This window comes from Brachyhypopomus gauderio, chromosome 6, assembly GCF_052324685.1.
Source record: "Brachyhypopomus gauderio isolate BG-103 chromosome 6, BGAUD_0.2, whole genome shotgun sequence".
Taxonomy (NCBI): Eukaryota; Metazoa; Chordata; class Actinopteri; order Gymnotiformes; family Hypopomidae; genus Brachyhypopomus; species Brachyhypopomus gauderio.
Genome location: NC_135216.1, coordinates 32275799 through 32284134, shown reverse-complemented (window position 1 = coordinate 32284134; position 8336 = coordinate 32275799). Strand labels below are relative to the sequence as shown.

Sequence of the window (8336 nt, the reverse complement as noted above, 5' to 3'; positions counted from 1 at the left end):
AATTCGGCCACCGAAAATTTTCGGCCGAAATGGCTTAAATTTGCATTTTCGGTTTTCGGCCGAAATACTTTCATCACCGAAACAACACGGCCGAAACAATGTGTTGTGATGACGCAAGCAAAAATCGCCTGCACGTGTTTATTTGGATAAAGCTAGCAAAAAAGTTTTCCAGTGATGTCGCCAAGGAAAAGGACATTACACCAAAAATTATGGAACTCGTTGCCTTAGACCAGGGATACTCAAATAGAAATAATGACGGGCCACATTAAATTTTTTCAATCACTGAGGGGGCCGGTTACGGGGGGGGGGGGGGGGGGGGGGCGAACGCATTTGGGCGTCTGCTACCTGTTTGTTGTTGCCATAAAGGCAATCCCCGGCATCGTCTTGAGATCGTGGTGCGCGATTTCAAAATAAGAGCGGATAGCGCGATTGAAAAAAAAGATTCCTAAAAAAACACTTTTCAAAACAGCTCGAGGGCCAGAAATAGATAGCCCGCGGGCTGGATGTGCCCCGCGGGCTGCTATTTCAGTATGGGGGCCTTAGACGATCAGCCGTTCTCTGTCGTAGGGATTTCGTAGGCTAATAGAGAACATTGAGCCCCTGTTATGTTTTGCCGAGCAGACGACATTTCTCAGAAGCGTGTTTACCTGAGCTATTTAATGTTGTTGCAACTCACGTCACGTTTTTATGAGAGAATTTATATTTATCTTTCAGGTCAGTCAGTTATAATTAAATTTAACTCGTATAAAATACATATATTTCTCCTCTCAGATAAAAACGGTCTGGAAGCGAGTTAAATTTAATTAGTGGTCGGCCATTGTCAGCGTTATCGCCGTTAACGGCCCACCACTAATTTTATTTTATAATATGCATTACTGTAATGTCAGTGCTAAATACATATTTTCAAATCAAATTTTGTAGTTGATTTATTCTTTGAATAGCAATGCTTTGATTTTAGTGAGGTTAGCCATAAATCCAATGTTACTAATAATTGGCATAATGTATTTCGGTGTTTCGGCTTTCGGCTTTCGGCCTTGGTTTTCTCATTTTCGGTTTTCGGTTTCGGCTAAGAATTTTCATTTCGGTGCATCCCTATACAGAATGTTTTCTTTTGATTCTTACATAAAAATAAAGTTGTCCTCCAAAGATGGTGGGGGCAAAAAAAGAGAGAAACTCTGAAATCTGTTTGTGACTTCTTGCAAGAGAGCTTGCAGTCTCTTGTGGCAGGCAGCCAAAGGTGTGTATTGAAGCAGCCACCATCCACACCTGAGACACGCCTAATTTACATAACACTGGGTAATGAAGGGTTCATCACACCTGCCAACCTCTGCCTTTTGGAAATGCTGTGGTACATTGCAGGGATGACTGCCTTTTGGCAAAGGTTGGGCCACCCCAGTGTTTAAAAAGCCACACACATACACCAAAACCCCACAACTGTCAAATTAATGATGCGAACATAACTAAGCTAACAAAACTACTAATAATGTTTAAATGTGCCATATTTTGTCAATTGTGATTGTCACCTCAATCTAAATTTGTCCTCCGCATTTACCCATCTGTGCAGTTAACACACACACACTAGTGATCACTAAGGAGTGTTAAGGTTTCTGAAATCATCTCTAGATGTAGATCATAGCCTTCAGGGTTCATAGACAGGATTATAAATTTGTACAGCCCCCAGAGATCCGTAGTCCAGCGCTGGGAGAACAGATTCACAACACACAGGTGTCAGGAAAGAGTTCCAAAGTTTAATGATAATACATGTAGTTAAATACAGAACGAAGAAGATGTGTGTTCTGTTACAATTATATACACACACAAACACACACTCTCATACACTTATACACACACACACACACACACACACACACACACACTCACAAACACACACACACACTCATACACTTATACACACTTATTGTGTGTGTGTGTGTGTGTGTGTGTGACTGGGATGAAATATGTCTCAAAGTTGCAAATAAATAAATATTCTGACACCCTTTTACATCCAGTTTGACTGGTGGGTCAAATTTACCCGAACAGTATCTATGTGATATAATCATGCATGGGGTATTTTCATATAATATGTTGATTACACTAATTAACCCTACCAGGTATGTTTCGCGTACTGGAAAATTTCATTTTGGTCACATACTGCATATGGCATACTGATTTGGGGCTCGATCAGTACGCCAGTAGTATGTAGTAGGCTATTTCGAAAACACAGCCATAGAGTAATTAGACTTGTGTGTGAGGGGCAGCATAGCAAGGAGTCAGCACACTTTTCAAAAGTTATTGGTAAGTGGGCTGATGCAAGAGATTGGAAACTGTTGGTTGATGTAGGCTGTAAATTGCAGGTTCCAGAGTATTGTAGTCACAAACTTGAGGCCAGATGTTGTATTCTGAAAGTAATCGGATAGTGTATTTCATAGAGCTAACTGTTCCATTTGAAGATGAAGTTGATGCAGCATATGAAAGGAAAAGGTTGAAGTATGCAGATTTGGTGGCTGAGGTAAGAGAGCGGGGCTGGCAAGCATATATTAGACCTGTAGAGGTAGGGGCTAGGAGTTTCGTGGCGAAGTCTGCCACAAGACTACTGGCTGAGTTTGGATTTAGAGGCTGTGTGATGAGAGCAGTGGTAAAGGAGTTGTCAGCGGTAGCTGAGAGATCTAGTCAGTGGGTGTGGCTAAGAAGGGCTGAGGTTAGGTGGGGTAAGGATAGTACTTGAAGAGATAAATTGTTTGGTGTGTGTGATGTTGGGATATGGGTAGGATTGTCACTTGGCTTTTCCAATAGCCGTCGGGTAGCAGGGTTGTTGGTAAATTATGTGATGGGCTACATTGAGAGCTTGGAGGGGGGTGGGTCTGGGACGCCAGACTCCACTGATGAGCCTTCTGGAGGTGTTGGGGGCTCAATTCATCAAAACACCAACGAAGGGAGGTGCCTTCCTGATGACCCCAAGGAAAAGCTTGCAAGGTATTGTGTGTGTCCTTGTCACTTTGTTCTGAAGGTCAGTCCAGGTTTGTGTGGTGGTCTGAGTACTTGGCAGTTGAGGCAATGAACCATGAACATAGTGCGCTGTGCTTCTGGATCCTTGTCGAGCCAGTATCAGATTGTAGCTGCTGCTGTGTTCTGTTCAAGCAACTAGTGTGTGCATAGGGTGTGTGAAATCTATCTTGTCTTCTTAGTAGTGTTGGTAGTTGAAACGATGGGTCATGGGCATAGTAGTAGGTATTATTAGATCATAGTCGTTGGTTGGTTAATACATCCTAGCCAAGCCTGTTCCATGACTCCGGATGTTAGGTGCAGGATTTTATCATCTTCCTGTATTATGTTACTTGTATATATGTGTGTATGTGTGTGTATTTGTGTATATATGTGTGTGTCACTGTCTGGCCATTTGCCGGCTTATATATCTTCTCTGATTTCCATAAATAACAATAATTATCAGACTCGCTCCAGTGACTGAATCACCTGTCAGGTACCGAGAGTTTTTAGTAAACTAGGAAAATCTGTTTTTAGCTACAGTGCACCAGCGAGCTGGAATTCACTACAGGAATTGTTGAAGCTCAGCGCGCTGGGAACACTCAACCATTTTAAACTTTTAGTTACTGATCACCATCAGGAAGCCTGTGAATGTTTTAAATGAGTAAGTGAGGGTTACCTCAATGTACTTCCGAGTTAAAAATTTTTTCATCTTAATTAATTGATTAAATCTGATGTACTATTTGTATACTTATGTCAATCCCTGTATCACATGCTCGGCTACATTGAAAATGAGGGTCACCCTCAATGTACCTTCGAGTCAAAATAAAGGTTGATGATGATGACACATGAGAATTAGATAGTGGATACGGGAAATACCAGTTATGCAGCATAGAAACAACAACCTGAATATCAACAAGATTGAACATGCTGTAGAAACACGTACATAGGGAAAGTACCTGAATGTTACCTAGAGACAGAGAAGAGACAGAGAGAAGTGGTCCATAGGGAGTGCGTGTGTGTGTATGTGTGTGTGTGTGTGTGAGAGAGAGAGAGAGAGAGAGAGAGAGAGAGAGAGATAGATTTTAGGAGAGGTGGTCTATAGTGAGTGTGTCTGCGTGTGTCTGTGTGTGTGTGGGACAGAGAGAGAGTGTAGAGGAATGGTGGTCCAGTGTGTGTGTGTGTGTGTGTGTGTGTGTGTGTGTGGGACAGAGTTTGCACACACTAAGCTGAGGTCATTTTTGTCTAACATTGTGTTGCTCCTGTAACACCATGTGTAGCTCCAGACACCCAGTTTATAAACAGCCTTCAATACAGAATATCAAGTTTATACACAGTAGTCAATACCAGATATCCAGTTTATACACAGCAGTCAATACCAGATATCCAGTTTATACACAGCAGTCAATACCAGATATCCAGTTTATACACAGTAGTCAATACCAGATATCCAGTTTATACACAGCAGTCAATACCAGATATCCAGTTTATACACAGTAGTCAATACCAGATATCCAGTTTATACACAGCAGTCAATACCAGATATCCAGTTTATACACAGTAGTCAATACCAGATATCCAATTTATACACAGCAGTCAATACCAGATATCCAGTTTATACACAGCAGTCAATACCAGATATCCAGTTTATACACAGCAGTCAATACCAGATATCCAATTTATACACAGCAGTCAATACCAGATATCCAGTTTATACACAGCAGTCAATACCAGATATCCAGTTTATACACAGTAGTCAATACCAGATATCCAGTTTATACACAGTAGTCAATACCAGATATCCAATTTATACACAGCAGTCAATACCAGATATCCAGTTTATACACAGCAGTCAATACCAGATATCCAGTTTATACACAGCAGTCAATACCAGATATCCAGTTTATACACAGCAGTCAATACCAGATATCCAGTTTATACACTGTAGTCAATACCAGATATCCAATTTATACACAGCAGTCAATACCAGATATCCAGTTTATACATAGTAGTCAATACCAGATATCCAGTTTATACACAGTAGTCAATACCAGATATCCAGTTTATACACAGTAGTCAATACCAGATATCCAGTTTATACACAGTAGTCAATACCAGATATCCAGTTTATACACAGCAGTCAATACCAGATATCCAGTTTATACACAGTAGTCAATACCAGATATCCAGTTTATACACAGCCTTCAATACCAGATATCCAGTTTATACACAGCCTTCAATACAGAATATCCAGTTTATACACAGCCTTCAATACAGAATATCCAGTTTATACACAGTAGTCAATACCAGATATCCAGTTTATACACAGCAGTCAATACCAGACACCCAGTTTATAATACTCTCAAAGGTATTATCTGTGTCTTCCATACCACATATACAGACACACATTGCTTCTGTGGAATGACAACAATCCCACCATATTACCACAGTAGAACAATCCAGAGTAACTGACTGAAACAATGAACATCTGATCAACTGAATATCTGACCAGCTTACTGACCAACCAATTATGATGACTGGTCATAATGACTGACAGATGTACCGACTGACTGAATGACCGTATGACTGACTGAATAACCATATGACTGATTGAATGACCACATGATGGACTGAATGACCACATGACTGATTGAATGGCTGACCAGCAGAATCTTCCTGAACAGGTGTGATGTATCTGAAATTAAAATATGAATCCATGATAATAAAAAAAAAATCCCACAAGTTAGTTTTAGCTCCCAATACCCAAAATAATCTAAATATCTAGAAACCAGATAAATGAGAATTTTGAGAGGGTTCAAAGCTGTTGCCAAGACATCAGGACAGATCTATTCTGCTAATCACTGTGGCGCTCAATCACAATGACTAACACAGTAGTCTAGTATTAGCACTCTAGTGCTCCACCACAATGTTAAATTATATTATTATATTTCACTAGTCATGTGACATTATTGGCATTTATTGTTATGAATACAAACAAGCTATTAAACAAGTATGTTTTGCTGGTGTGCATGTCTAAATGTTCTTTAGAAAGATTTCCTTACTGAAACATGCTATGAATGACCCTGCATTCCTGCTCTCTTGCTGTTTTATCTTTAGCTATTTCTTTCTTACGGTAAGAGAGGAAGTAAACTGGTGAAGTGATGACAGGCCTAAAGAATCCAGAGAAGAACTGGTTTGGAACTCAGTTTAAAATGCCCCTTTTGTTCAGTCCTCTGACACGTGCACAGATACATCAGCTCAGGTATAAATATGGCACAGGACACCTCAATCAGTGCATGAACAGTAGCAGCACAACGACACACAAACACCACTGCTGGAGAGAGAGAAAGAGAGAGAGAGAGAGAGGGATACCCTGAGGATTCTGCCGACGTTTCTCTGGTAAGCACCACTTATATTTACTCATCTTTCATATTGGAGCTTAATAATCATACTGCACTTTCCCATAGATTATATAAATACTCAAATAATTTGTAATAATTAATCAAATTATTATTAATTAGTCTCAGCATATTTGTTGTGACTAATTATAATTTTTGTAATTACTGTTGCAGAAAGTTGTCAGCAACTTCATTAGATAATTAAGTAGATATATCTCTTGTGCTTTATTAATTTGCATAACCATTTAAAATATTATAATTATTTAATGTATTACTAAATATGGGTTGAATTGCATCCCTAATCTTGCTCAAAGGTTTGGGAGTAGATCATCACAATGAAGTCTCTAATCCTACTGTTCACAGCACTTCTGCTGATAATAAATGGTAAGTTCTTGTGAGACTATTTATAGTATTTGAAACAATAAAGGGAAAAAATGTGATTTAACATTCAACTTTTCTAAATAATGCTGGGATTTTGGTTTATTGAAAATGCCAAAAACATATGAGAATTTTTGCTAATTTGGTCTAATAAACTTATTAGACTCATTTATTGCTATTAATAATCTTGCTATTTGAAATCCTTTGACAAATGATAGTGTAATGCAAACCAAAGTGCAAATGGATTACTTCACAACATTTCACATGTTACTTGAAAGGAGTTTGTCAGAACTAGTCAAATCTTTTGGTAATACATTTGAGAAAACACAAATCACGTGTTAACCCGGCAGACAATTGTTGTTGCAAGACATTTGTCACAGAACCAACAAGGGCAGGAAAAAAATGAGATACAACTGTCTAAAAGCAAAATTATGTGAAGTAGACCAATTCTACTCATTGTATTCCAGAGACCAGATGTAGCTACACCTTAGGACCCATAGATGCATACTAAAGTTTGCAGTCCTGTGTGGCTCTGCAGGTCAATCTCATAAATCCTTTACCAGTTCTCTGCATATTTACCGAAATGTGACCCCAATCAAGTCATGAAATTTGAGTCCACTACTTCTGGTGTTGTTAGAACCACTGAGTAGAACCAGTGAGACTCAGCAGAGACAACATACAACCCAAATTCCAATAGAGTTGGGACATTGTGTAAAACAAATAAATACAGAATATTAAGATTTGCAATGCCTTTTTAACCTACATTCAATACACTATAAAAAAATATTTAATGTTCACCTAAACTTCATTGTTTGAATTTGATGCCTGATTTGATGCCTGCAGGGGCCTGTTTACCACTGTTTTACATCACCTTCCCTTTTAACATCACTTAATAAGCATTTGGGAACTGAGGACAGTAATCATTGAAGCTCTGTAGGTGCTCCATTTAACTTCAGTCACTGGGAGACAGGTCTGGACAGGGAGACAGGTCTAGACTGGGAGACAGTCTAGTCTCCACACTTTTATTATGAAGCCACATTGTAACATATGCAAAATGTGGATTGGCATTGTCTTGCTGAAATAAGCAGGGATGTCCCTGAAGAAGACCTTACTTGGATGGCAGCATAAGTTGCTCCAAAACGTGTATATACTTTTCAGCATTAATGGTGCCTTTACAAATGTGCAAGTTACTCATGCCATGGACACCAATACACTCCTATACCATCATCAGAGATTCTGGCTTTTGAACATTGTAGATGGTTTTCTGAAGGGTTTCTGAGCCCATATGTTAATATCCATTTTTTTTCTCTGCCCACCTCCACACCCCCCCCCCCCCCCCCCCCCATCTTTGGAGGACAACTTTTTTTTATGTACAAATCAAATGATAACAATTTTATAATACAGTACAATAGTGATAATAATTGGGGTTAGGTGGACCATAAGAAGATAGGAGAAGATAGAAAAGAGGAGGAGAGAAAAGGGTGGGAGAGAAAGTAAAATGGGAAAAGACAGAAGGGCACAAAAAAAAACCACAGCTCAAATGACCACTGCAATGGTTCACCAACTGCTGCTCCTAAA

At 39.3% G+C, this 8336-nt stretch overlaps 1 protein-coding gene across 3 annotated transcripts in view; it reads left to right on the top strand.

Moving 5' to 3' along the window:
* LOC143517689 (uncharacterized) overlaps nt 1-8336 on the top strand; it is a 121106-nt gene that overhangs the window by 98384 nt on the left and 14386 nt on the right. The window lies entirely within an intron of this gene.